General features: G+C 29.1%; 1 long non-coding RNA gene across 1 annotated transcript; it reads left to right on the top strand.

The window, feature by feature from the left end:
* The first annotated feature begins 1,414 nt into the window (after nucleotides 1–1,414).
* On the top strand, nucleotides 1,415–2,655 carry LOC148766515 (uncharacterized). The gene is made up of 2 exons (XR_016035111.1): nucleotides 1,415–1,805; nucleotides 1,951–2,655. It is a non-coding gene; the product is annotated as an uncharacterized LOC148766515 (long non-coding RNA).
* Nucleotides 2,656–8,424: the final 5,769 nt, after the last annotated feature.

Genomic DNA, 8,424 nt, shown 5'->3' with positions numbered 1-8,424 from the left:
ATTTGAAAGACCCAAAAAATTGAATGTCCCTCTTTTAATTAAATGCCTTGTCATGGACGTATTTACTATTTGCCCATATATATATATATATATATATATATATACATATATATATGATCTGAATCGTGATCGTGCGTTTCCTCAATTGTTACTTTGTTTATAAGTTTATTAGAGAAAACAAAAATATTGTAACTTTACGAATTTTAATTGGAGAAATTTTAATTTTGGTTCAATTTCTTTTAGAATAAGTTGATAATCGTACATCTGAAGGTAAACTTGGTATTGCATACGTGTACCCGAAAAAAATAAAAGAAAAGTACTATCACGTGGCTAATTGAACCATGTGATACGGTATGATTGTAATTTGTAAGCATATTATAGTTCATGAGTACACTAAACAATCGTCTGAATTATTTTCTCTGAGTTTTAAGCAGTGTTCTAAAAATCGGCCGAGGCGGCCGATTAATCGGTCGCCTAGGCGGAGGCGGTCCAAAACCTTTACGATTTTAGTGTAAAGGTTTGAAAAATCGGTTTTTTGCCTGTGAGGCGGTTTGAGGCGGTCCGAGGCGGTCTGAGGCGGTCAAACCTTTAAGGCGGGTCAAACTTCGGTGGAAAAAATCGGTTTTTTTTTTTTTTTTTTTTTTTTTTTTTTATAAATCAAAATAAAAGTTGGAATTTAAATAAAAAAAAAAGGAATTTATGCTTTACTTTGTTTATGTTAATTATTATTGTTAAAGAACTAATGATGTATGCCAAGAATGTATATAAATTCAAAAAAAATTGTCTTTTATTTATATTTTATAAGGATATTTATGTATTATGATCTTATTATTATTAAACTTTTATTATGTTATTAGAATATATACATGACGGAGATATAACTATGTTTAAATATTTTTTATATATGTTTTGAGTATTTATAAATAATATCTACAAATATATTATATTAAATTTTAAAAACCGATTTATTTCCGATTTATCACCGATTAATCACCGCCGCATCGATTAATCGTGAATCGGTGCCTGACCGAGTCGGACCCGATTACCGATTTTTACAACCTTGGTTTTAAGACATTAACGGCACATTTGGTATGTGGGTATGGGCAAAGAATGGAATATATGTTCCCAATGTTATTTCCGAATACATGTTTGGTATGTTTTGGGAATGGGAATACCCATTCTTATCGGAATGCTCATACCCAAAATTATAGGATTAGTGATTCCTCCACTCCCCCGTGATTTTTATAAACTCATTTGTGAATCACGTGATATGCCAGGCTTGTATTGCTTATTACTTAATTATATACTTCACGTGGCAAGCAGTTATTGGAAGTATTTTTCTAGTGATATGCGACACAATGCGATACTTTTATGGGGTTGTCTAGGGTCCGAGAGGGTTGTACTTCTCGGACCCTAATATATTTAATCTGGAGCGTATAAAATATTGAAATTTTAATCTCATTCATTGATTTTAATGTACGATCTAATACGACCTAGTACGACAGTTAAAATTTAAAAATTAATGTACGACCCCAGTAAAAACACATCGTACACTATCGTACATACACCGTACTATACATAAATTACTAAATTAACCTTATTAACTCAACAATAAATTAAAATATTCATTAACAAAATAATCGTAAATAGACATCGAATAAAATCAGAACCCCACAAATGTTCTTCCCCAAACCAAAATATCTGCTGCTATCGAGATTAAACAGAATCCCTAGTTCATGTTCTGCGTCATCGTCTCGCCAGCGGAAGAGCGCCGAGGGGGAGTGTGTGTTGAGGGAATTGCTTCAGTAACTCGTTCTTCCATTCTCTTTTAAGTTGTTTCTTGCTCACGGCTAGAGTTGAGAAATTTGAACAATTGCTTCGTTTTCCCTTTTTTAAATGGTCTGTTTCTTGTTGCTAGAATCGAGAATTTGGATTTTGTTCGTTAAGCAGGGAATTCGCAAATTGTTTTATGTTTCCAATATTCGGCAACACGACAATTGACATGGGGCAGGGTCTCTGTATGTTTGGTTACATGTATAAACTACCACAATTTGAGAGTTACAGCCAAAAAGAGAATCAATACGTGGCGAAAACAGTAAGTGGTTGCTATTGTTGTGATGACGAAGCAGAATCGAGGGCGGCCATTGGAGTATTCCGAAGTCGTTTCTCCACTCGCCGGACCTCAGATAGTCCCCAGCACCTGTGGGTGTGATTTAGAGGAGAGAACTAGAGTAATAATATTCCCCATGAGAGGAGAGAGATATGTTTGGAAGGCCAACTTGTTGTTGGTTTCAGAGGTCTTCGTTCTATTCGGTTGCCATGGAGACTATAAAATCGAGGAATTTTGTGCATCCAGATATGGCTGATGATGGTCCAACATGCATAGTGTCTCAAATATGAAGTTTCAGGCTTAAGATGCTATAAGCTTTCGGATGATTCTTAACAAGAATATATGAAATATTTTTTTTTGTGCTTTGAGGAAATCTCTAGCTTACAAGAAAACAATGTATATATATTAAGTATGAAGCAAACCTCAATGATCCTATTCTTTCAATGTTTTGGTGATAGAAGTTCGAAACGTTGTTCTTAAAATTAAAAAAAATACACTTGTTGACCCTTGCGGCGATTTGTTTTTTTCCTTTCTTGTTATTTAGTTATTTTATAAGTATTTATTATTGAACTTGTGCATTGACAAGTGATATCTATGGAGTTTTAATTTGAAGCAAGGCTTAGAGTTTGTAGCAAGACTCTGAGATTATCTTAAGAATTTTATTTTACATGTTTTGAATACTTCTAGTTATTCGTATTTCATCTTGTATGTAAACTATACATGTTTTATAATTGTTGTTGCGACTTTAGGGCTTATTCAATATTTATAATATTGAAAAAATAGGTAGGAATATAGATTTGGTTCATTTGCATTAGTGGACAGAGAGTTTCAATTCTTAATAAAATTGATTATTGTGAGATAATTTTTAATCCATATTGAGGATACTTTGTGTTTTGATTTCAATGATGGATTATGGGTCTAGCCAGAAGTAAACAAGCCATAAAATGTTAGAAATCAAAACTGATGAGATTGTTTTCAACTAACAGGACCCAAATTCTTATGTTTTCAAACACATAATTATTCATTAAAGATCCGAACTTCACTCTCTCAAATACAATAATCCAAAGCTTCACGGCCATAATTCCTTGAGGCCATTACCAATTTACATATACTTAACGGGGGGGGGGGGGGGGGGGGGGGGGGGGAAACAACAACATTGCAGTTCTAAATTTGGACAGCAAATCGAGTACATATATAAGCCATTCACTGCCAATGACCACTACGCAGTATAGATCTTGTAACACCTGTAAGTCATTTGTTGTTTATATCCAGTGGTGGCAACAGTGGCAGTGCATGCGCTAACAAACTCCCCAGGTCCATCTTCAACTTTAAAATAATCAACACATCTTCAACTTGAGAATAATCGAATTATGCTGCAAGAAATCTGGAGGATTCCCCTAAAAGTTGGCTGCGTATTAAATTCAAATTTGAACAAGATTGGCAGAATGTGGTCTCTACGGGTGTAACAACTTCGGCCACAAATTCGACCTTGATCCAGTCTGTATTTCCAAAAGTTGTAGACCCTTCTCCTGAATTTCTTAGCATATTTACACTTCACATTTGGAGTTGAGACGAAAGAGTTATGTTGTCTTACGTAGAGGTGTCTAAATTGTTCGAAAATTGCCGAAATAACTTTGTTTTGCACGTAACTTCGTTTGCTCCTATATCGAAATATGACAATAATGAGCACATTTAAGCACAAAAAAAGGACGATATATCAAGAGTGAAAATTATAACATTCTACATTATGATCACCAGACTTGCTTAAATAGTATCCAGGATTCCTCGGGGGCATAATTAACAATTTTGTGGATACTCGGTGCCATAAGTTGATATCTAACTCCCATTTAGATACCAGTGAGGATGGTAACACCTATACATTTAATATACGTGCAACTCATTGAGCTCTGCAAAGGAAATAAAGCAAATAGAAAAAAAAAATTGATCTTACCCAAACAAATCATAGCAACATTACGATCTTTATCAAAACAAATGCCCAGCCATAAAAAAAAAAAAAAAAAAAAAAAAAAAAAAAAAACAACAGTATCTACCGTTAAATATTTGAATCGGGACAAATGGTATACCGCATTGTGCAAACTAATTGAACAAGAAAAGCAAACACCTAATATTCCACAATCAAACTAAAAGGCCATCCCGTTCAGGGCTTTTAAGAAGTTCATCGGTACGTAAGTATATATGCCTAAGTATATATGCAGGAGATCAAATTAAAGAACAGTTCAAAGCAATGCAATCAAAACAAAGAGGGGAAAAAAGAATATTGAACCCGACTTTGATCAATTCACCAAACCATGAATTTCTGGAAAACACGAGGTCATAAATTAAGTCTTACACAAAATTATAGCAAACAAATTCACATATACGAACAGAAGTATATGACGAAAAGTACTTGATACTAAAAAACGAACAGACGTAAAAGGGTATAATTGCAGAATCCAAAGGAAGATCCGATATAAGGGTACCTTTACGAGGATCACAACATAGGTTCACAATTAGCCGAAGAAGAGATGTTGAGAGACTCTCAATCGCCAGTCGGAAGAACGGTGGGAGAGGGAGATGAACGCAGGAATGAACGAGATATGAACGACGGATTTTATGATAATGATTATTGATATGTGATCGAATTTAGTTATTAATTATTAAATATTAATCTGTAATTAAGTTTTAGTTTTAAGGGTGTTTATGTAATTTTGCTGAAAAGGTAGGTTTCGTACTTTTTTTGTTGGGTTCGTACTTATCCTACGTGGCATAATTCTATTGGTGGGTTACGGTCCGAGAAGTACAACCCTCTCGGACCCTAGACAACCCCTACTTTTATAGTCAATAAATTATATATACATCATGCTGTAAGCAATCTATATAATATATAAAAGTTGAATTTCATAGCTAATTGATTGACATTTGGCAATTTCAATTGGTGACATGTCCTCAATTTCATCCCAAGTGGCGAATTGATTGGTGGAAATAAATCATCAAAAAACATGTCATCATTTTCCAAAATTAAAGCTAATTAAATATATTTAATTATTTTATTAATATATTTATAGCCTACCATTTATAAAATGCTCTAAATATATCAACTTTCTTAGAAACTATAAATAAATTTATTTTTGAATTTAATTTTATAATTAATTTAATTTTAATTTAGTTAAATTCGATTTAAATTCTTCACTTATTATTGCATTATTGGTGGTGTTACGGAAATTTTGAGTTTTAATTCATAAATTTGGATTTATATTAAAAAAAATATTGCAGAATAAATTATTTGATATTATACATTTCACATTTCACATGACCAGAGAATATGCATTTTTTTACTAATTTAATATTATATATTAACATTATCTGTAAAAAAGAAAGATACATGTTCAAATTTATTATATTGCGAAAATTGATACTATTTTTTTTCTGCCATGTGTAGTGTAATGTACTCCCAATTATTTACCATATTGAAAATTATACTACATGAATTTCGTGTTATTAATTAAAAAAAAATATTTTCTCTTCATTGAATCCAGTGAAAATAAATTTTACGATTGATTTAACCATTTAAATCATATACTAATTAAAATACAAATTTTATCATGATTATACTAATAAGTTGAATAACCTAAGTTAAGTTTAACAATTGATAAAAAAAAAACGAATTGATTGTATATATTTCAAAATATAATAATGTTATTCTAAATCTTTGGTATTAAATTCGTTTATCCACTTTATTTAATACCAAAAATTAAGAATATCAATTGTTTTATTTAAAATGTATAATGGTCGTATATACTATATATTATAATAATTAAGTAAATATATAGAGCAACTCCAACACAAAAGTATCAAAATTAGTTTCCGAATATTTATGTGCTATTTAATATTTTATTTTAATATTTATCTAAATGTATTTGCTCCAACCATATGTATTAAATAGTTGTTAATTAAATATATCTAATTGCCACATGTTATTTTCTAAATTGACACTGAGGTGGTTAAATTCATAACTCATGTTTGATATTTTATTCTGCATGATTGCATAATATATTTTTTACATACTGAAAGATGAAATATCAAACTACAATCCTTATTTCATCACTCAATTGGAAATAAAAATTACTATAAAAGAAATGTCACGTCTGCAAGGGTAGACTACATACTTTTTGGGACATTACTTGGAATAAAAAAGATTCCGTAAAAAATCACACCATAAGGGGGTCGTGTAAGACCGAAACAAACATCCGGGGGATTTTGGTAATCACCGATAAGTGGGGGTGTTTTCTGTAATTTAGCCTAAGTTTAGGAGAATTTTCATAATTTATCTTATTAACAACAATTATTGTTCTTCTACGTCTTAACGTTTGCTTATACCCTTATAATATTTTAAATAATTTTAATGTCAGTTTGAAAATAAAATGAAATATTAATTTTTAATATATTTAAATGTGTTTTTTTATGCTTCAGCTACCACACATAAGAAATTTGATATAAAGGTTCGAGATTGAATATAATTGTTTTTTATACTAAATAATAGATCATTGCAAAAAAAAAAAAAAAAAAATTGTTGCAAAATTAGAATTTGTGATTAATATTAGTATTAGAATTAGAATTATAATTAATATTCTTTGAATTCGTATTAGTATTAATACTAGAAATAGGATTCAGATTGTAATTAGGATTAATATAATATTAAAATTAATATTAGGATTATGATTAATATTAGTATTAGAATTATAATTAAGATTATGATTATGCTTAGTACGATATTTAGTGACATGCATTAGTATTAGGATTATGATTAGCATTAGGATTGGGATTAGAATTATAATTAAGATTAGAATTAGAATTAACATTAGCATTATTAGTATTAAAATTATTATATGATAAGTGTTAGGAATAGGATTATGATTATGATTATGATTATAATTATGATTAGTGTTATGAATAAGATTAGGAATATGACAAGGATTTGGATAATATTAGAATTACAATTTTAAGTAGCATTAGCATTAACATTAACAATATTAACATATTAGTATTAGTAATAGTATTAGTAATAATATTAGTATTAATATTAGTATTAATATATGTATTAGTATTAGTATTAGTATTAGTATTAGTATTAGTATTAGTATTAATATAAGTATTAGTATTAGTATTAGTATTAGTATTAGTATTAGTATTAGTATTAGTATTAGTATTAGTATTAATATTAGTATTAGTATTAGTATTAGATTAGTATTAGTAATAATAATAGTATTAGTATTAGTACAAATATTAGTATTAACATAAGTATAATTATCCATATCAATATTAGTATTGGTATCAGTATCAATATCAATATCAATATCAGTATCAGTATCAGTACCAATATCAGTATCAATATTAGTATTGGTATCAGTATCGGTATCGGTATCGGTATCGGTATCGGTATCGGTATCGGTATCGGTATCGGTATCGGTATCAGTATCAGTATTTGTATCAGTATCAATATCAGTATATGTATCATTAACATTAGATCATTAACATTAAAATTAGTTTTAGCATTTATATTAGTATTAATAATAGTATTAGTATCAGTATTAGTATTAATATTACTATTAATAATAGTATTAGTACTAATATTAGTATTAATATCAGTACAAATATCCTTATTAGTATTAGTATCGGTATCCGTACCAGTATCAGTATAAGTATCAGTATCAGTATCAATATATGTATCAATATCGGTATCAGTTTCAGTATCAGTATCAGTATGAGTAACATATTAGTATCAATTCCTGTATCAGTATCAGTATCAGTATCATCATCAATATTAGTATTAGTATCTGTATTATTAGTATAATATTAGTATTAGTATTTTTATCAATATCAGTATCAGTATGAGTAACAATATTAGTATCAGTATTAGTATGAGTATCAGTATGATTATGAGTATCAATATTAGTATGAGTATCAGTATTAGTATTAGTATTAATATTAGTATTAGTATTAGTATTAGTATTAGTATTAGTATTAATATTACTATGAATATCAATATGACTATCAACATCAGTATCAATATTAACATCAGTATCAGTATTAGTGTCAGTATCAGTGTCAGTATCAGTATCAGTATCAATATCAGTATTTGTATCAGTATCAGTATCAATATCAGTAAGTATTAGTATTAGTATTAGTTTTAATATTAGTATTAGTATTAATATTAGTATTAGTATTAGTATTAGTATTAGTATTAGTATTAGTATTAGTATTAGTATTAGTATTAGTATTAGTATTAGTATTAGTATTAGTATTAGTATTATTAT

The sequence above is a fragment of the Erythranthe guttata genome, chromosome 12 (genome assembly GCF_056151865.1).
Source record: "Erythranthe guttata isolate IM_541 chromosome 12, IM_541, whole genome shotgun sequence".
NCBI lineage: Eukaryota > Viridiplantae > Streptophyta > Magnoliopsida > Lamiales > Phrymaceae > Erythranthe > Erythranthe guttata.
This window is presented reverse-complemented; position numbering and strand designations above follow the sequence as displayed.